This window comes from Pseudorca crassidens, chromosome 6 (genome assembly GCF_039906515.1).
Source record: "Pseudorca crassidens isolate mPseCra1 chromosome 6, mPseCra1.hap1, whole genome shotgun sequence".
Lineage (NCBI taxonomy): Eukaryota > Metazoa > Chordata > Mammalia > Artiodactyla > Delphinidae > Pseudorca > Pseudorca crassidens.
The window spans coordinates 40,671,702-40,693,606 of record NC_090301.1 but is presented as its reverse complement, the minus strand read 5'-3'; positions in this window follow the sequence as shown (position 1 = coordinate 40,693,606).

The window sequence follows — 21,905 nt, the reverse complement described above, 5'->3', positions numbered from 1 at the left end:
AGTTTATTTTTGTGTATGGTGTTAGGGAAAGTTCTAATTTCATTCTTTTACATGTAGCTGTCCAGTTTTCCCACAACAACTTACTGAAGAAGCTGTCTTTTCTCCATTGTATATTCCTGCATCCTTTATCAAAGATAAGGTGACCATAGGTGGGTGAGTTTATCTCTGGGATTTCTATCCTGTTCCATTGATCTATATTAATGTGTTTTTTTGGCGAGTACCTTACTGTCTTGATTACTGTAGCTTTGTAGTATAGTCTGAAGTCCAGGAGTCTGATTCCTTCAGCTCCATTTTTCTTTCTCAAAATTGCTTTGGCTCCGTTTTTCTTTCTCAAGATTGCTTTGGCTATTCAGGGTCTTTTGTGTTTCCATACAAATTGTGAAATATTTTGTCCTAGTTCTGTGGAAAATGCCATTGGTTGTTTGATAGGATTGCATTGAACCTGTAGATTGCTTTGCATAGTATATTCATTTTCACAATGTTGATTCTTCCAATCCAAGAACATGGTATATCTCTCCATCTGTTTGTATCATCTTTAATTTCTTTCTTCAGTGTCTTATAGTTTTCTGCATACAGGTCTTTTGTCTCCTTAGGTAGGTTTAGTCCTAGGTATTTTATTCTTTTTGTTGCAGTGGTAAATGGGAGTGTTTCCTTATTTTCTCTTTCAGATTTTTCATCATTGGTGTATAGGAATGCAAGAGATTTCTGTGAATTAATTTTGTATCCTGCTATTTTACCAAATTCGTTGATTAGCTCTAGTAGTTTTCTGGTAGAGTCTTTAGGATTTTCTATGTATAGTATCATGTCATCTGCAAACAGTTACAGCTTTATCTCTTCTTTTCTGATTTGGATTCGTTTTATTTCTTTTTCTTCTCTGATTGCTGTGGCTAAAACTTCCAAAACTATGTTGAATAATAGTGGTGAGAGTGGACAACCTTGTCTTTTTCCTTATATTAGTGGAAATGGTTTCAGATTTTCACCATGAGTATGATGTTGGCTGTGGGTTTGTTATATATGGTCTTTATTATGTTGAGGTAAGGTCCCTCTTTGCCTACTTTCTGGAGGGTTTTTATCATAAATAGGTGTTGAATTTTGTCGAAAGCTTTCTCTGCCTCTATTGAGATGATCGTATGGTTTTTCTCCTTCAATTTGTTAATATGGTGTATCATGTTGATTGATTTGTGTATATTGAAAATCGTTGCCTTCCTGGGATAAACTGCACTTGATCATGGTGTATGATCCTTTTAATATGCTGTTGGATTCTGTTTGCTAATATTTTGTTGAGGATATTTGCATCTATGTTCATCAGTGATATTGGCCTGTAATTTTCTTTCTGTGTGACATCTTTGTCTGGTTTTGGTATCAGGGTGATGCTGGCCTCGTAGACTGAATTTGGGAGTGTTCCTCCCTCTGCTATATTTTGGAAGAGTTTGAGAAGGATAGGTGTTAACTATTCTCTAAATGTTTGATAGAATTCCCCTGGGAAGCTATCTGGTCCTAGGCTTTTGTTTGTTGGAAGATATTAAATCACAGTTTCAACTTCAGTGCTTGTGATTGGTCTGTGTATATTTTCTATTTCTTCCTGGTTCAGTCTCGGAAGGCTGTGCTTTTCTAAGAATTTGCCCATTTCTTCCAGGTTATCCATTTTGTTGGCATATACTTGCTTGTAGTAATCTCTCATGATCCTCTGTATTTCTGCAGTGTCAATTTTTACTTCTCCTCTTTCATTTCTAATTCTATTGACTTGAGTCTTCTGCCTTTTTTTCTTGATGAGTCTGGCTAATGATTTATCAATTTTGTTTATCTCCTCAAAGAACAAGTTTTTGGTTTTATTGATCCTTGCTATTGTTTCCTTCATTTCTTTTTCATTTATTGAAGATCTGATCTTTAAGATTTCTTTCCTTCTGGTAACGTTAGGGTTTTTTTGTTCTTCTTTCTCTAATTGCTTTAGGTGTAAGGTTAGTTTGTTTATTTGGGATGTTTCTTATTTCTTGTGGTAGAATTGTATTGCTATAAACTTCCCTCTTAGAACTGTTTTGCTGCATCCCATAGGTTTTGGGTCATTGTGTTTTCATTGTTATTTCTTTCTAGGTATTTTAAAATTCCCTCTTTGATTTCTTCTGTGATCTCTTGGTTATTAAGTAGTGTATTGTTTAGCCTCCATGTGTTTGTATTTTTTTACAGATTTCTTCAGGTAATTGATATCTAGTCTCATAGCATTGTGTTCTGAAAAGATACTTGATACGATTTCAATTTTCTTAACTTTACCAAGGCTTAATTTGTAACCCAAGATATGCTCTATCCTGGAGAATGTTCCATGAGCACTTGAGAAGAAAGTGTATTCTGTTGTTTTTGGATGGAATGTCTTATAAATATCGATTAAGTCCATTTTGTTTAATGTATCATTTAAAGCTTGTGTTTCCTTATTTATTTTCATTTTGGATGATCTGTCCATTGGTGAAACTGAGGTGTTACAAGTCCCCTACTATGTTTGTGTTACTGTCAATTTCCCCTTTTATGGCTGTTAGCATTTGCCTTATGTAATGAGGTGCTCCTATTATGGGTGCATAAATATTTACAATTGTTATATCTTCTTCTAGAATTGATCTCTTGATCATTATGCAGTGTCCTTCTTTGCCTCTTGTAATAGTTTTTATTTTAAAGTCCATTTTGTCTGATATGAGAATTGCTACTCCAGCTTTCTTTTGATTTCCATTTGCTTAGAATATCTTTTCCATCCCCTCACTTTCAGTGTGTATGTGTCCCTAGGTCTGAAGTGGGTCTCTTGCAGACAGCATATGTACAGGTCTTGTTTTTGTATCCATTCAGCCAGTCTATGTCTTATGGTTGGAGCATTTAATCCATTTACATTTAAGGTAGTTATCAATATGTATGTTCCTATTACCATTTTTAAAACTATTTTGGGTTTGTTATTGTAGGTCTTTTCCTCCTCTTGTGTTCCCTGCCTAGAGAAGTTCCTTTAGCATTTGTTGTAAAGCTGTTTTGATGGTTCTGAGTTCTCTCAGCTTTTGCTTGTCTGTAAAGGTTTTTATTTCCCCATCAAATCTGAATGAGAACCTTGCTGGGTAGAGTAATCTTGGCTGTAGGTTTTTCCCTTTCATCCCTTTAAGTATGTCCTGACACTCCCTTCTGGCTTGCAGAGTTTCTGCTGAAAGATCAGCTGTTAACCTTATGGGGATTCCCTTGTATGTTATTTGTTGTTTTTCCCTTGCTGCTTTTAATATTCTTTCTTTGTATTCAATTTTTGATAGGTTCATTAATATGTATCTTGGTGTGTTTCTCCTTGGACTTATCCTGTATGGGACTCTCTGCACTTCCTAGAGTTGATTGACTGATTCCTTTCCCATATTAGGGAAGTTTTCAACTATAATCTCTTCAAATATTTTCTCAGTCCCTTTCTTTTTCTCTTCTTCTTCTCGGACCCTTATATTTTGCATATTGTGTGTTTAATGTTGTCCCAGAAGTCTCTAAGACTGTGCTCAATCCTTTTCATTTTTTTTCTTTATTCTACTCTGCAGTACTTATTTCCACTATTTTATCTTCCAGGCCACTTATCCTTTCTTCTGCCTCAGTTACTCTGCTATTGATCCCTTCTAGAGAATTTTTAATTTCATTTATTGTGTTGTTCATCATTGTTTGTTTGCTCTGTAGTTCTTCTAGATCCTTGTTAAACGTTTCTTGTATTTTCTCCATTCTGTTTCCAAGATTTTAGATCAACTTTACTATCATTACTCTGAATTCTTTTTCAGGTAGACTGCCTGTTTCCTTTACATTTGTTTCACCTGGTGGGTTTTTTACCTTGTTCTTTCATTTGCTGTGTGTTTCTCTGTCTTCTCATTTTGCTTAACTTACTGTGTTTGGGGTTCTCCTTTTTGCAGACTGCAGGTTCATAGTTCCCGTTGTTTTTGGTGTCTGTCCCCAGTGGCTAATATTTGTTCAGTGAGTTGTGAAGCTTCCTGGTGGAGGGGACTAGTGCTTGTGTTCTGGTGGATGAGGCTGGATCCTGCCTTTCTCGTGGACAGGACCACGTCTGGTGGTGTGTCTTGGGGTGTCTGTGACCTTATTATGATTTTAGGCAGCCTCTCTGCTAATGGGTGGAGTTGTGTTCCTGTCTTCCTAATTGTTTGGCATATGGTGTCTAGCCATGTAGCTTGCTGGTCGTTGAGTGGAGCTGCATCTTAGCGTTGAGTTGGAGATCTCTGGGTGAGCCTTTGCTGTTTGATATTACATGGACCCGGAAGGTCTCTGGTGGACCAATGTCCTGAAATTGGCTCTCCCACATCAGAGGCACCGGCCTGACACCTGGCCAGAGCACCAAGACCCTGTCAGTCACATGGCTGAGAAGAAAGAAAGAAAGAAAGAAAAGAAAAGAAATAAAATAAAGTTATTAAAATAAAAAAATTATTAAAAATAAAAAAATTAAAAAGTAATTTTAAATAAAAGGAAAGAAAGAAAGAAGAGACATCCAAGCCAAAAAACAAATCCATCAATGTTAACATGTGCTAGAAGCTATCCTAAGGAAAAAAAGCAAAACAAAAAAATATGGACAGACTGAACCCTAGGACAAATGGTAAAAGCAAAACTATACAGACAAAATCACAGAAAGAAGCATACACATACACACTCACAAAAAGAGAAAAAAGAAAAAAAAATATATAAAAAATTTATATATTTAAAAAATATATATATATTAAAAATTTATATAAAAAAAGAAAAGGGGGCTTCCCTGGTGGCGCAGTGGTTGAGAGTCCGCCTGCCGACGCAGGGGACGCGGGTTCGTGCCCCGGTCCGGGAAGATCCCACATGCCGCGGAGCGGCTGGGCCCGTGAGCCGTGGCCGCTGAGCCTGCGCGTCCGGAGCCTGTGCTCCGCATGGGGAGAGGCCACAAGAGTGAGAGGCCCACGTACCACAAAAAAAAAAAAAAAAAAGAAAAGGAAGAGAGCAACCAAATCAATAAACAAATCTACCAATGATAATAAACTCTGAATACTAAACTAAGATAAACTTAAAACCAGAAACACTTTAGATGCAGAAAGCTAACCCAAAGTCTACAGTTGATCCCAAAGTCTGCCACCCCAATTTTGGGATGATTCATTTTCTATTCAGGTATTCCACAGATGCAGGGTACATCAAGTTGATTTTGGAGATTTAATCCGCTGCTCCTGAGGCTGCTAGGAGAAATTTCCCTTTCTCTTCTTTGCTCGCACAGCTCCTGGGGTTCAGCTTTGGATTGGCCCTGCCTCTGCATGTAGGTCACTTGAGGGCGTTTGTTCCCACCCAGACAGGACAGGGTTAAAATAGCAGCTGATTAGGGAGCTCTGGCTCACCCAGGCTGGGGGGAGGGAGGATTTTGGAATGCGGGGTGAGCCTGCAGGTGGCAGAAGCCAGAGTGACATTGCAACAGCCTGGGGTGTGCCGTGTGTTCTCCTGGGGAAACTGTCCCTGGATTACAGGACCCTGGCAGCGGCAGGCCGCACAGGCTCCGGGGAGTGGAGGTGTGGATAGTGACCTGTGCTGGCACACAGTCTACTTGGTGGCTGCTGTTGTAGCCTTAGCGTCTCATGCCGTCTCCGGTGTCCGTGCTGATAGCCACAGGTCCAGCCTGTCTCTGGAGCTCATTTAGGTGGTGCTCTGAATCCCCTCTCCTTGTGCATCCCGAAACAGTGGTCTCCTGCCTCTTAGGCAGGTCCACAGGCAGGTCCAGACTTTTTCCCAGACTCCCTCCTGGCCAGCTGTGGCACACTAGCCCGCTTCAGGCTGTGTTCACACCGCCAACACCAGTCCTCTCCCCGCGCTCCAACTGAAGCCCGAGCCTCAACTCCCAGCCCTGCCCGCCCCAGCGGGTTAGCAGGCAAGCCTCTCGGGCTGGTGAGTGCTGGTTGGCACCAATCCTCTGTGAGGGAATCTCTCCGCTTTGCCCTCTGCACCCCTGTTGCTGTGCTCTCCTCCATGGCTCTGAAGCTTCCCCCCCGCCCAGTCCCCATCCCTGCCAGTGAAGGGGCTTCTTAGTGTGTGGAAACTTTTCCTCCTTCACAGCTCCATCCCAGAGGTGCAGGTCCCATCCCTATTCTTTTGTATCTGTTTTTTCTTTTTTCTTTTGCTCTATCCAGTTATGTGGGGGAGTTTCTTGCCTTTTGGGAAGTCTGAGGTCTTCTGTCAGCATTCAGTAGGTGTTCTATAGGAGTTGTTCCACATGTAATTGTATTTCTGATGTACTTGTGGGGAGGAAGGTGATCTCCACATCTTACTCCTTGAAGATCTTGAAGATCTCCCCCTGACCATGAATTTTTGTAAAAACAAAATTACAGTAGTTCTAAACTACCTATTTGATTATAGAGTTCAAATATGTTAGTAGCATTCTAGTAATGTATTTTGTAGATGCTTGTTTATTATATTATTAACTTTTATAACTTGCATTTCTGCAATCTATAATTTCATATTGATTAACTATCTCAAATAGAATTATTCTTAAAATAATTAAGAAATTATATTCTAAAAAAATATTTGATATGAGAATGTGCTAAATGATATTTATTTAACTGTACTGACAAAAATTGAGGTTGCATACTTCTTTTCATATTTTAAAAAGCAGAGTATTACTTTAGAGATATAAAGATAAATAAATGTGTTAAAACAAAAACATCAAGGAAAGCATGAACTTTCATTTAATCACATGAAGTATTTTGTTATTTGACAGTGCTTTCCACTATGGCTAAATTTAGAATATTGCAGAAGGTCACACAACTATTTGCAAACACATTTGCTACCAAAAACTAAGAAGAAGAACAAAAAACATTTAAAAAGAAAAGTTTTAAAATATATTATATACATAATTGAATGAAATCATTTATACATATAATATAATACACATATATATCATATATGTACTTTCTCAGTTCATGTTCATATCCTAAAATTTTGCAATTTTCATTTTTTTTGCAATGCAATGTTCTGGTTGAAGGTAGTATTATTTTAAAAGTGCTTAGAAACCCAGTAGTAAAATTTAGAGCTTGAAGTTAAAGTATTATTGAATATTTACTGGACATAAAATAGAGGACAAACAGGTATTCTTCATCTATTAGAAGAGAGTCACTAAATCAATCCCACAATCAAAGGGAGGAGATTACACACAAGCAAAAACACCAGGAAGAAAAGATCTTTGTAAGGCACCGTAGAGGCTCAATTTAATGGGAATGTTTTTAGAACCTTCAGGACAATATATTTAACAACTCAGAAGGGCAGACAAAATTTTTGAAAAATCCCAAATCCTTTATGAATTAAATAAATTAAATACACAATCAAAAATTTTCCTTGAGGGGCCTCCCTGGTGGCACAGTGGTTAGGAATCTGCCTGCCAATGCAGGGGACACGGGTTTGAGCCCTGGTTCAGGAAGATCCCACATGCTGAGGAGCAGCTGGGCCCATGCGCTACATCTACTGAGCCTATGCTCTAGAGCTCACGCACCTAGAGCCGGTGCTCCAAGACGAGAGAGGCCACCTCAGTGAGAGGCCCACGCAAGGCAATGAGGAGTGGCCCCTGTTCACTGCAACTAAAAAGAAAGGCCACTCACAGCAATGGAGACCCAACGCAGCCCAAAATAAATTAATTAAAAAAAAAAAAAAGAAATGTATTTCCAATAAAATTTAACTTTAAAAAAAATTTTTTTTTCCTTGAGAAATTCTGGTACTAGATGGCGTCATTGGTGAATTCTTTCAAACATTTAAAGATGAAATGATAAAAATTTTACATGAATTCTTTTCAACTTTTCAATTCATTTTTTAATATTGCATACCCCTGATACCCCTGATTTTGGGGAAAAGAATTATAAGAAAAGAAAAGGAGCAATATGTCTCATTAATGATGTTTCAACAGAATGATAACAAAATTTAACCAGTAAAACATGACCAAATTATACCAGTGATCCAAGGTTGCTTTAACAGTTAAGAAACAATCTTTGGGAGAAGAGATACATCTCCTTGGCAGAAGAGTTCCAAATAATTCAAGTAGACCCTTTGCCCTCAAGGAAGTGAAGCATCATTCCTCACTCTTTAAGTGTGGGTTGCACATAGTGACTTCCTTCTAAGACTGCAATATGGAAGTGTACAAATAGGTAGCTTTTCAGTGGAGAAACATCACAAAACTACCTTAGCCAAGTACTCAAGGTCAACATCCACAGTGCTAAGTCATGTTGATAGTGTGTACCCTTGTCATTATGGGATATAAATGGCACTTTACCTATGCGGTCTTCCTCCAAAACCCAAGTGTCAACTAATCATGAGAGAAACATTGGACAAATCCTAATTGGTGTCATTTTACAAAATACCTCACAAGTAGACCTCAAAACCGTCAGTCATAAACAATGGAAATCTGAGAAAATGTTCTAAGAAAAGTTAGCCTAAGAAGACATGACAACTAAATGTAATACGGTATCTTGGATGGGATTCTGGAAAAGAAAGTGATGTTGGATACAAACTAAGGAAATCTGCATAAAGTATGTATTTTAATTAATATAATATATCAACATTTGTTCATTAAATGTAAGAAATTTACTGTAGTAATTTGAGATGTTAATAATATGGGAAGCTGGGTATGGGGTACAAGTTATCTCTATATTATCTTCATATTATTTAAGGAAAAAACTGTTCTAAAAATAAAGTTTATTTAAGAACAGATGTAATTTACCAATTAAAGGAATAAAAATTAAAAGTTGTGAAAATGGATTTAACAACATTTAAAACATATTCTAATAATGCTAAGATAAATCTAATGCTAAATGAAGTATCCTTTTCACCCAAGACCAGGAAAAGGGCAAATATGCCCACTTGCCACAAGTAATATTCAATATTTTACTGAAGTGTTTGTCTAGTATAATAAGAAAAAAAATAGAGATAATGAATAGAAATTCAGAAGTAAAACTCTTCTTATTCATGGATGGCATCCCTTGTATGTAGAAAATTCAAAGAAATTAAAACAAACAAATGAAGAAACCTACTAATTCTAATGAATGAATTCAGTAAGATTGTAGAATACAAAGTCAATTTTAAAATATCAGTTGTGTTTTATACACTTGAAATAAAAAATTGGAAAATATCAATACAATTAAAATACCCTTTACTAGAGCTTCCAAAAATGTTCTATAACTAAGAGTAAATTTAGCCAATCATATGCAAGACTTCTATCCTCAAAAACTATAAAATTTAGGTGAAAGAAATTGAAGATTTTTAAAATTTTGAGATGTGTTATTTTCAAGGATTAGAAATATAATATTGTTAACATACAATTTACCCCAAATTGCAATCCCAAACAAAATTCCAAGAGATTTTTTAAATTGAGTAGCCAAATTATATATTTTATATATGAAGGAAAAGGGTATTGAATAAACAATTTTCAAAAAAAAAAAAAAGACTCAGTAAAAATAGGAAACTTCTTTTCACCAAAAGATTCTGGCAAAACTGGGTAACTGTGTAAATAAAAAATTAACTCCTTACACAAATATTATTTTCAGGTGGAAAATAGACACAAGTTGTAATAGATATAATCATATAATTTATAGCATAAACAAAAGAAAATAATCACCCTAATCTTTAGGAAAGCAAATGTTTCTCTGGACAGAATAAGTACTCTGGTAGATGGAACAATGGCCCCTCAAAGATGTATATGCACTAATCCCTCAAACTGTGAAAATGTTACTTTACATGGAAAAGGGGATTCTGCAGATGTGATTAAAGATCTTGCTGGCTTATCTGGCTGGGCCCAAAGTAATCACAAGGGTCCTAATGAAAGGGATGGGGAAAGGTCTGAGTCAGAGTAGGAGATGTGAAAAAGGCAAAGTTAGAGTGACTCAAGGAAGATGTCACCAGTTATAGAATGCAGGTAACCTCTAGAAGCTGGAAAAGTCAAGGAAACAGATCTCCTCATAGAACCTCCAGAAGGAAAGTAGTTCTGCCCACACATTTTAATTATGACTTACAAACATGTAAAATAATAAATTAGTGCTGCTTTAAGCCAGTAAATTTGTAGTATTTTGTTACAGCAGCGATAGGAAACTAATGTAAGTACTAACCAAAAATAAACACAGATGGATACATTTCATATAAAAAAATCTGCTCATTGAAAGACATCAATAAGAATACGAATAAGTAAGTTACACACAGGGATAAGATAATCACTACATACCTTTTTATGTGTATAACATCAGACAAAGAACTCTCATTCAAAACATAAAGCTCCTATAATTCAATAATAAAAAGACAAACCAATAAAAAATGAACACTATAACAAAGGGGATATTTAATGGTCAATATACACATGATAATATTTTCAGTATTATTCATGAAAAGAAACATACAACTTTGAAACCATAATGTGATACCACTATCAACTGACACATTTGGCTAAATTTAAAAGCTGCCGACAACCAAATGATGATGAAAATGTGGAGCTACTGGAAATCTAATTCACTGCTGATGCAGGTATAAAAAGTACAACCTCTTTGGAACACTGGCAGTTTTTCCACACCTATGTATTTAACCCAGAGAAAGAAAAACATATGTCCTCAAAAACCACTTAAATACAAAACCAAACAACACCTTTTTATAGCATCTTTATCTATAACAGCCCCAAGTTAGAAACTAGCCAAATTATATACTTACAATAAAATATTACACACCATTAAAAAGTAGTGAAATACCAACACATACGGCAAAAAGAATTAATCTCAAAAGCATTATACTGAGTGAAAGGAATAACATAATTTATGATTCAACTCAGATGAATTTTAAGAACAGAGGCAGAAGTATGTTGTGATAGAAATCAGAGCAGTGTTTGCTTCTAGAATGTAGGTAATCAACTGTATAAGGGAGGAAAAATAATTTTCCCTTTACCCTTCTAGGTTCTTGGCTGAGACCATCCTGTAATAAAAGGATGATTAACAGGACAAAAACAAGCAGAAGTTTAATAACATGTATACCTCCTTTATACATGCGAGATACCCAGGAAAACTGAGTTACTAACCAAAATGGCCTAAGACACCCCATTAAATACTATCTCCCTCAAAAGGCAAAAGGAGATGTAAGTGGGTGGGGAAACAATTTACAGGAGGTTATTAGATAAAACACAGTAAAAAAAAGGTTAAAGTTGTTAATCAGATTTAGTCCACTGCCTTTTCCTTTGATAAGAGTTTCTACAGATTTAGTCATTCTTTTCTTCCTAGTACAAAGAGGGAGACACCGTTACATATGGAGATTTCCCTTATAAATGCAACTGTCTCTTACAAAAGGGTATCTTCTACTCAGTTTTCAGAGCTTATCCAATGTCTGCTGTTTCTTAAAAATAATCTTCATGCTAAAAAGGCGTATTTTGGACTGGCAAATTCTGATGCTGTTCAACTGTAAGGGAAATGTAAGGGAATTCTCTCAGGTTGATGAAATATTCTACATCATGACCAAGGAGTGGGTTTAATGGGTGTGTGCATTTGTCAAAACTCACTCAAATGAACTTAAGATTGATACATTTATCATAATTATTTAAAGACAGAAAAAGTAGGTACTTCTTGGAAAAGTGTTTTTAGAATTGTTTAGGTTAGAGGAGTGAAGCGATGTATTTTATAAATGATTTAATTTAATAAATCTTTTATTATTCTTATTTGTAAAATATTTAATATTTTTAATTAAAAAAGATTAACAGATATGTACAAAGTGTAGTATTAAAGTAAATTAAACAAGAAGAATAAAGTTTTGTAGGCAGATATGGTGAGCCTTTAAATAAACAACTCTAATAGGAGTAATTGATTTTAAAATTACATGTTTTCATCCTTTTGCTTTCCTGAGTATCTTGGCCTTTGCCCTGGACTACCCTATGCATCCATCTGCTTAGAAGAAGATTAAAATTTGTTACAGCTGGGATGAAAAGAGAACTGCCCAAGCAATATTAATTTTTTGACATTCAAATTGGATTATGCACAAGGCAATAGCTTTGCAAGACAGTCTATTATCTTGGGAATGGATTTTCCAAATTCCTTTATTCTTCTGCCTCATATCAACAACTGTACTCCAGAGAACTCAAAAACTTGAATTTCTTTGTGGTGAGGAGAGGATTCAGGATTCACCTGTATCAGCTAAGCAAAAAGAACAGGGGAAGAGTGAAAACATATTCAACGGCTTTCCCAGCTTGAAGATACTGGGGAATAGGCAGAGAGATAAGTGACTATCTAAAGTAGATACTAATTTCACTGTTGACTAAAAAAAAAAAAAAAGCACAATGTGAGAGTTGTAAGTTAAGTTTTTTATCTGGGGCAAAATGAGGACTATAGCCTCTCAGATAGCTCTAAGGAACCGCTCAGAAGAAGTAGCGGGGGAGGTCAGTACATGTGATTTTGGTGAAGGGGAATACGTGCAATCAAGCACACATTTTGGCAGAAGGCTGCCACTAGTCACGAGGAGCAGATGTATCCAGTAATGATTTTAAGTGCTTTTCTAGATATAAGAAGATGCAAGAATTTGGGCTCATAAACTCTTCTGAATACATCTAACTGACAGCCTGTCCCGCCAGTTTTTCCCAGAGCACAGAGTGCCTCATTCTTGATCTCCACCCTGAACTCCTTTCAGGGTGCATTGAAGGTCAGCAACTACAGTGGCTAGTGAGTTAATAGGTGTGTAGTGGTATCTCAATGTTTAACTTGAGATTCCCTAATGATACATGATGTTGAACATCTTTTCATCTGTTTATTTGCCATCTTTATATCTTACTTAGTGAGGTCTCATTTAGATATTTTGCTCAGCCCTGTTCTTAAGTAGTCACACAACAAAACTCAACCAACATTTGTTATCAAGAGCAAAGTTGTTTCTCTGGAGTTTTTGATTAGTTTTATTTTAATCACTTATGACAATTATATTTATTGGAAAGAAAAAAAAAGGCCACTTAAAGAATAACTTGCTGCCATCTCTTTTTCATATTAGGAGATAGAGCAAGAGACTCTTAGTAGTGAAGATGATAGTTTATAAGGAGTTGACAATGGACCTTGGGTGATAAAAGGTGAGTAGGCTACTGCCTTCCAGAGATAATGTTCTCAAAGGAAACTGAAACAAAGAGTGAGCTGAATCTCTTTACAATAGTTAAAACAGATGTTGAATTTCTGAGGCAACATAAAGGCTGATGGATATTAATATTAGAGAAAAAAATATATATGGGGAGAGAGAGAGAGAGGAGGGAGAGGCAGAAAATAAACTCTACAGAAAGGCTGGGTCGTGGTGTTTTACCTGTGGTATGCAAAGACTATGGTTTTATCTAATACTAAAATGTAAGCTTTTTGGTAATATGTTAATTTTTATTAATGCTATTTCAATAAATATCCAATAAAACCAACAATTCCTGGCGTTCTCTATTGTAAGCTAATAAAAGGAATGAGGTAGTACAGTGCAAAAGTGGCCAAAAAGAGAAAATAGTGGACACAGGAACTGAAAATAGATGACAGTGAGAAAATAGGCTGCAATATATGTGACAAGAGAACAGAAATCCCTTAGAATAAAAAGGGAAATCCTGACCAGCAGAGTAAAACTCTCCTAGAATTGTGAAGGAATATTTTTTGAGACTTCCCAAAGTTATAATATGGGGCATACCTTTGGATAATAAAAATTATTCCAAAGCTGGAAGATTTGTTTTATGTGGATTGGAGGTGTAAGTTATTTCCTCCCTTAATTCTTAGCTCTAGGAAGTTTCCAGTTAAATTATTCATATATTTAGTTTCAGTATTTGACCTATTTAACCCCATGACTTTTGTTTTCTTTTTTATCTGATATTCTTAATAACCTACATATGAACAAAAATATAAATTATAATTTATAATAAAATGTACATAATAGTTTAAATATATTATAAAACAATTTCCCTTTGCAGCTTTCTTCTTTGCATAACTATATTTAAAGACAAATTTAGCTTACTTTTACCTTATATTTTGCCTGTATGAAATGTACGTTATTTTTTGATTTGAACAATGAAGCAAATGCACATATGTTTACCAAATTTAAAAGTCTTTTAATTTTAAATGTTTTTGCTTTCTACTTTTTAATTTTTCTTCTTCACATATTTACTTCCACAAATAGAGGAATTTTATATTAGTGAAGAATACTGATTTCCTTGCTAGGAAATATTTAAACTTTTTCTCTCCAAAGCATCAGAAAAAAAGCAGATCATGCAAATATTACCTCCTAGGAAAAATAAACATATAGTCAGCCAAATGAGTGAGCACTAATGAATTGACCCCAGTGACTCTCTCAATGAAAGTAACTAAGGGGTTGAATATTGTAGTCAAGAAAAAGAAATACAATATGTTTATAAAAATACTGTCCACAATGAAAAGAGATCTTGTACATGATCATACTGTCCCTGAATTGTTATTAAAAATGTGGAAAAGAGATAAAATTAACATCTTCCTCCACATTCCACATGTGATATTTTTGGAACATAATGGACTTTTATACACAGTGTTCATGTTCCTTCTTAAACCTTGAATCATACTTGATTACTATCTCATCACATTCAATCAGTCATAAAGTTTCCTTGATTCCACTAGTGAAATATCTATCTCTCCTTCCCCAGTCAGTTCCTACTTCTTTTGCTCCATTTGAAGTTCTTATTATATTTTATCACAGTTGAAATAATAACTTCTTTACTAATCTCCAGATCCCTTGTATTACCAAATCCCAATCTTTCATATAATGAAAAGCCACATAATTTCCAAATACATACTATTATCATTTAATTCTCAAATAGATTCAGTTGTTTATAAACATCTACCAGAAAACAGCCTAATTCATTTTTCATTCTATCATAGCTAGGATTACATCATCAACATCATCATCATCATCAAATATTCTGTAAGTCCACTTTCTTAACTCCTGAATCACTTTCAAACCATGAGACTTTAAGTCCTCCTTCCATTTAATCATTCATTAACAAGTCTTCTGCACTGTGTTGTGTTTTATGCTCTGTGTTGAATCCTGCAACCACAATGGTAAACAAAATATCAACTCTGTCATTGAGGATCATGCAGTCATGAGACATATATGTAAATAGAAATTTAACAATGCAGTTGATGGCGGAGGGGTATAGACACCAATAGCTCTGAGCTTGGAGAGCCAAGTCAGGAGAAGTACTACAAAAAAGAACACAATTCAAGTGCCCAGGAATTGTACTGAATCAGGATTCTGGTAAGTCAGCAATCCCAAATTGGTTGCATCTGTGACTTGGCCAGCAAATTTTCTAGTCTTTGTAATTAGGATCTTAGCGCCATTTGACCACAGACTAGCCAATGAACATGAGACGAGTCTAGTCTGTGGTTTGATGCCCTGATCCACCATCATCTATATATTTAGTTTGTTACAATTATAACAATGTCATTCAATATAAAAAGTTTTTAAAAAATTCCCAAAGGGACTCCTGTACACTCAACTCAGTAGTGCTTAAAACTCCTATAACTATATTACATAATCAAATACAAAAGAAAACAAAACCTTCAAAGCTGGGACAAATGACTAAGCAATGCACTCACAAATAAAAAGCAATACATATTTGCACCCAATTTTCAGAAAAAATGCTGTGTCATGGGCATCCTCTAAACTCATATTTGCAGATACTTACTTAAAAAAGCGTTAACATTTAATGTCTAAAGACTTAATGTGAATAATTTTGATAAGAAAGTAATTTCATTGTTAAATGAGAAAGAATGATGTAATAATAATATAATATGAAATATTTTAAAAGTGTCTCCCAAGATTATGCAAAGGACACATACATAAATTTGCTTTGTCAAGTAATCAACAATATATGGACTGTTTGTTTTTACTAAATAGAAATTTGAATAGCCTGGAGAACTCTCTTTTTAAATAAACACACAGTCAATGTCCTTGACTACAATTTGAGGTCATGGCCTTTAGATCTGAAATGTTAAGTAACAGATGAAAATCATTTCATTTAGCCAGTCATTAGTTTATTCACTCAGCAGATGGCACAATTAGAAGTATGGAAATGATTATTAGTCCATCACATCTGGTTTCCTCTAGAAAATTATAACATCGTACTAAGCAGCATGTATAAAATGATGCCCAGTGAGGTCATACAAAAAATAAAGTTTCCCAGTCACTTCTATATAAAGGATGAAGGGAGCAAATCACTTTGGAGCAATTTTTTTTACTATTGTGGGGCAAAAATCCTCTGAATGTCTTTTGTTTTTAAGCCAGGAGGAGACCAATGCCATTAAACCAATGGCTTGATAAAGAAGTCATAATTCACCTTCTTTTTAAAGCTGAGAGCTAATCACTTTGGAAGAGATGAATAAATTTACATAAGAGCCAAAGAGCTTCTTTTGAGGAAAATGGGATAGCTTTTGAATCTTGCTTCTGTTGGGATCAAAATTAATAGAAAGTTAGTGATGGACCAATGATGGTATAAAGAGTCACTGATAGGAAAACACATGGAGACATAAAAAGGTAACATCATGAGAGGAGATGGGAGTTAGGTCATGGCCCGAAGATTCATCAAGTAAGACTAGCACCAATACATTAGGTCCTGAAGCTTGGAGCCTCCCCAGTCCCAGCTACCTTAGCAAATTTGGACATTAGGAATAGTCTGAGCATGTGAACATAAACGTCAAGAGTACAAACCACAGAAAACCCTATATTTTCAATATAATTTGAACAATGCACAGATAATTAGAAGACATTTAGACAGTTTACCCAATATGTTGAATAAGTTGTTTTAAAAAAAAAATCTTTTTTTTTAAACTGGTTAGGTTACCCAATCTAACCAGTTTATGTTTATATATATTACCATAGGAAAACTAATGCCTGATGAGACAGTAAGGCAATAATGGATTTCTTCATAATAGAATAGAAGTGTCCCACTATATGGCTATTTCTAACCCAAACAACAATTCACTGTGTTACATGAACGTTATTACTGAAATAAACTGAGGATCTGAGGGTTAAAAGAGAAATGTATCTATATACATTTCTAAAGTGTACACTTTTTATGTTCTTTTTTTTTTTTTACATCTTTATTGGAGTATAATTGCATTACATTATTGTGTTAGTTTCTGCTGTATAACAAAGTGAATCAGCTATAACTGTTTCTAAATTTACATGTTTTTGTTTGTTTCTTGACCCAGTAATGCTTTTAATACATGACTTAATCACTTGGGTTATGGATACTTAACAACTTAAAACTTATTGAGGGACTAGTAGTGGATTATGATTCTTTTAAGAGACACATGAGACATACATACATAAGAAAGATACTTTTCAGAATGTTCTATAATTTCAGATAATAAAACTCATAAAATATCATCAGTGTTAATTAGTAGTTCTTGCAAAAATACTGTAACATATAAAACTGGCACTTTTAATTAAGACAGCCTTGGATTTACCCTGACATATCTTAAATGGCTAGGAACATTAACTCAAAATATAAAGGACAGAAAGGGATTGTATGATATATTTTATTAAAAATATAATACTATTGAATCAACCAATTAAGATATATATATTGTATTGAATTATGTGTATTCTTTTAACTACGTTAAAACTTACTTGAAGAGATTTTATAGTACAGCATGTGAATAGGAAGATGCCATTCAAAGTACATGGTTTTGGTCATTCATGGTACTGATCTGAAAATAGATTTGAAGAAGAAAGCATGATCAGATGTCTTCCTAACTAGTAACATAAAATATGTTAGAAAAATCTCAAAGTTTAAATGTAGAGAAATTTAGCACAATAACTATCACACTGTTCCTTAGAAAAACAGAGGAATCAGATTTTTTCTGTTTTTACAGTACTTCTAAAAACCATCAACCAAAGCAGTGCATTAATTTACCATATGCACTTCAGATTTATGGCTTAGATATTTCAAAGGTCTAGTGAAGAATCAGAGCATATTGCTGATTCCACAAGACTCCCACTCCTAGAGTTTGTTGCTTACTCTAATGAGTCCAAAATTCCCTCCATGTTTTACTTAGGGAAGCATCTAGCCACTGGGAGACATACATCTTGTACAGGACTAAACTGAGGAAGCTCATCTGTCTTTTTATAAAAATATGCAAATTTAAAATAAGGGAAGTATGAGAGTATGAAGGAACAGTAAGTAAAAATAATGAAATAATGGAATCACTATTAATTCTCAGTAATATTTTGTCTTACTATGCATTCCAAAATCATGGGAGTTATATATACTTTAATACCAATGAAATTAAGAGCTTTAATTTCCTTGGTCTGGTTCAAAAATTTAACTTAATCAATGTTGTATTTCTCATGAAAATTTCCTTACTGGAATAAAGTCAGAAAAATCAACCAAGTAAACACAATTTTTCATGATATTTCATTTTATTGCATATGCTCAAAGGTGATTAGATTGAAATAAGAAAACCTTTCTGAAGGTAATAAAGAGAATGTGACAATATTAAGGTAATCTTTGTAACAACCTAAGAGGGATATGTTATTATACCTAGATGAAGGGGGAAAAATGTAAGTTCAGAATATGTTATTTTCCCCAAATCTGACACTGAATAGTTGAGTATGGATTTAGTGTTTTGCCCATGTTGTTTGACAGGGCTGCCACCTACCTGTAAGATTTTTTTTTTTAATGAAAGTTGTAAAAAGTTGCCTCCTCTGAGTGAAAAATTATAATTTTTTTTGGTGGGGGGAGGAAATTTTTCAGAGCTGATGCAACTCTGTGCTGTAGACTGGATTTCAGTCCCCAACTGCCCACCTATCTAGAGATTTCATGCCCTGAGTTACCATAACCAGTGGTCCCCATTATTCCACTACACTATGCTGCTCTTGTAAAGAGTTTATCATTATGATTCTGAAAAAAAATTTTGAAAGAAAAGCAAAACAATATTAAAGAGAAACCTGTGCATCTACCATTCTGAGGTAATAAACATTAATTTTTGCATAAGAACATTTTTTTAAAAAGCAAAACATTATTACAGATAAATTTGAGGTCTCTTTGAGGTCCTTCCTTGGTACAATTTCCTTTCTATAGGAAACTCTTATTGTACATTTGGTGTAAGTTTTTCTATTTCAGTTTTTATGGTCTCAACCATGTAAGTATTCATAGTTGTATACATATATGCACATAGTTCATTGGAGACATATGTATACATGTGTCTTATGTATTGTTGATAGACAAATATATGTATGGATATATATTTACACATACATACTATGAATACAAATATGTATTTATGTATCCATAAATAATCATAAAATTATTTATGTTGGAAAAATTATATAAATTGTACTGTGTACATTACTTTTAAACTGCCTTTTGTTTTAGAGATCTATGTTTATGCATGAAGAATTAGCTGATTTTTTTCTAACTACTGCATAGTATTTTTATCATATTTTTATTGAATAACCTATTTTCTATTCCCTTATTAGTAGAAATTTACTGTATTACCACTTTGTCATTTTTACAAATAATAATTCTGGTCCTTGTGTACGTTTCTTGAATAAAAAGCGTATCTTTCTATTTAGTGGAGCTCAGTTTCTTCAATGTATTTTATAACTTATTGGATAAATTATAAATCTACCACATCAATCGTGATACTTCTGAGCTTTCTTCCTTGTCAAGTGCCCAGAATGCTGTCAGGCAGAAGGAGGTAAGAGATTGTAAAATTTCTCTGAAGAATATGATCTTCAAGAGAAAGAAGACTAGGAGGATAGTACAACTTGATTTCCAATTAAATTACAATATCATGTAATTCTTGCAGAAGGTCAGCAGCTAATAATCATATTTACATACAGTGCTTCCAATTGGTATTGTAGTGCCACACCTTTATGTATGAAGAGAGAGCTAAAGATTTTCAATAAACATTTGAGGGAAACTTCAAGATAAAATTAAGTTGCAAAAAGAAGAAAGGAAGGGAGAGTGGAAGGGAGGGAGGGAGGGAGGGAGGAAGGAAAAGGGAAAGAAAGAAAGAAAAGAGAGAGAGGGAGGAAGGAAGGAAGGAGAAAGGAAAGAAGAAAGGGGAAGGAAGAAAGGAAGAAAGAAAGAAAAAGAAAACAAAATATAAACTTGGAGAAAATGGGACAAAACATGGAAGAATAAACTTCCAAAAATATTTCATTGATATCCTGAAAGATAAAAATTATATATCACCTGTATGAAACAAAATATGATTAAAGGAACATTAAGAAAGCAAAGCAAAAAGATCCTTTGGAAATTAAAATTATGATATTAGAAATAAAAATCTCAATATAGCTATTGAAATATATGGTAAAGAATTTCCCCCAGGAATTTAAGAGGAAAAAAAAGCATAGATACAGAAATCAGAGAGAAATACTAGGAACATCAGGGGATTTGTTCAGGAGGGGAAATGTCATAATAAGTATTCTAAGAAAGAGAGTGAGAGGGAGTGAGCGAGAGAGAAAGGAGAAATGGAAGGAGAGGATGTGGCACAAGGAATTATGAAAAAGACATTGTGAAATATTCTCCAGTACCCAATGTCATAAACTTCCAGATTTAAACACACCAAGTACCAGAAACATCCTATAGCAAAAGACTCACATGCATCCTGAAACCACAGAACATAGAAAAATAAGATGATATAGAAGTTTCTATAAAGTAAAAATTCAGTCAAATGCAGAGTCAAAAAATAGAATGGCATAGTATTTCATAATTGCAATATTAAGCATTAGAAATAGTGAAGAAAATTTTGAACTGCAAAATACTTAGGAAAAACGATTTCAAAAATAGAATATTCTACTGAAGCAAACTTTCAGTTGAGAGTGTGAGTTCAATAAAGATGTTTCCAGACATGCAAACTTTTTAAAAAAGAAACACTTAATCTCTGTGCACTCTTTCCACGGCAGCTAATGGAGAATCTGCAGCAGCACAACAAGGAAGAAAACTTCATCTAATTGAGCTCTAGGTACAGACACAGATCTTAAACTGATTCAAAAGGAGTTGCATATAATTCTCTCCTACATGTTTGGCTATTCAAAGTCCTCTTTTGTAGTAGTCATTTTAGATTCCTTACAATCATCCAGCCAATCCTACTTTGGCAGCCTTTGTCCATGTGTCACCTTCTGATGGACTGACCAGCATGCAGATATTGAAATAAATTGGTAGAGGTTTGATTGATGTCTAATAAAATTTTAAATATTCAATGAATTCCTGCTAGTCTTCCTTAGGTGTTAAAAGTACTTAACTGTTCCAATTCTTCCATGAACTATTCACGCCTCTGGAAATTTTAACACCTTTTTAAAGTGAATTGAGGGGAAGTCCTTTTAAGTAGATCTGCAGTTGAGGTATGTATTGGGAATGTAGGGAGACAAGGATAGAGATATCCTTGTCAAGGATATCTTTTAGTCAAGATATCTTTTAAGAAGTTCAAATTTGATTATGTGTTTTTCTTGGAGGTTTCAGTATAATGATCAAAGAAAGCAGATCATTGAATGTTTGGAATTTTTCCTCTTTTGTTTTATAAGGCTCTTGTATTGGTCAGGATTTTTCAAAGAAAGAGAATCAATAGGAGATAGAGATGGAGATAGAGATATAGGAAGATATAGATAGGGAATATCTTTATCTAGCTATCTATCATCTATCTATGTAGCAAGGATTGACTCTCATGGGATTGTTGGGGCTGGCAAGTCAGAAATCCAGAAATCCATAGGGCAAGCTGGCCGGCTGCAGCTTCAGGTAAGGTTTGATGTTGCAGTCTTGACTCCAAAGGTTGAAAATTTAGGCAGAATTTCTATGTTGCAATCTGGAAGTGGAATTCCTTTTTCAGGAAACCTCAATCTTTGCTCTTAAGATCTTTGGCTGTTTGGATGAGACTCACCTATGTTATAGAGGATAATGTGCTTTGTTAAAGCCATTGAAAATT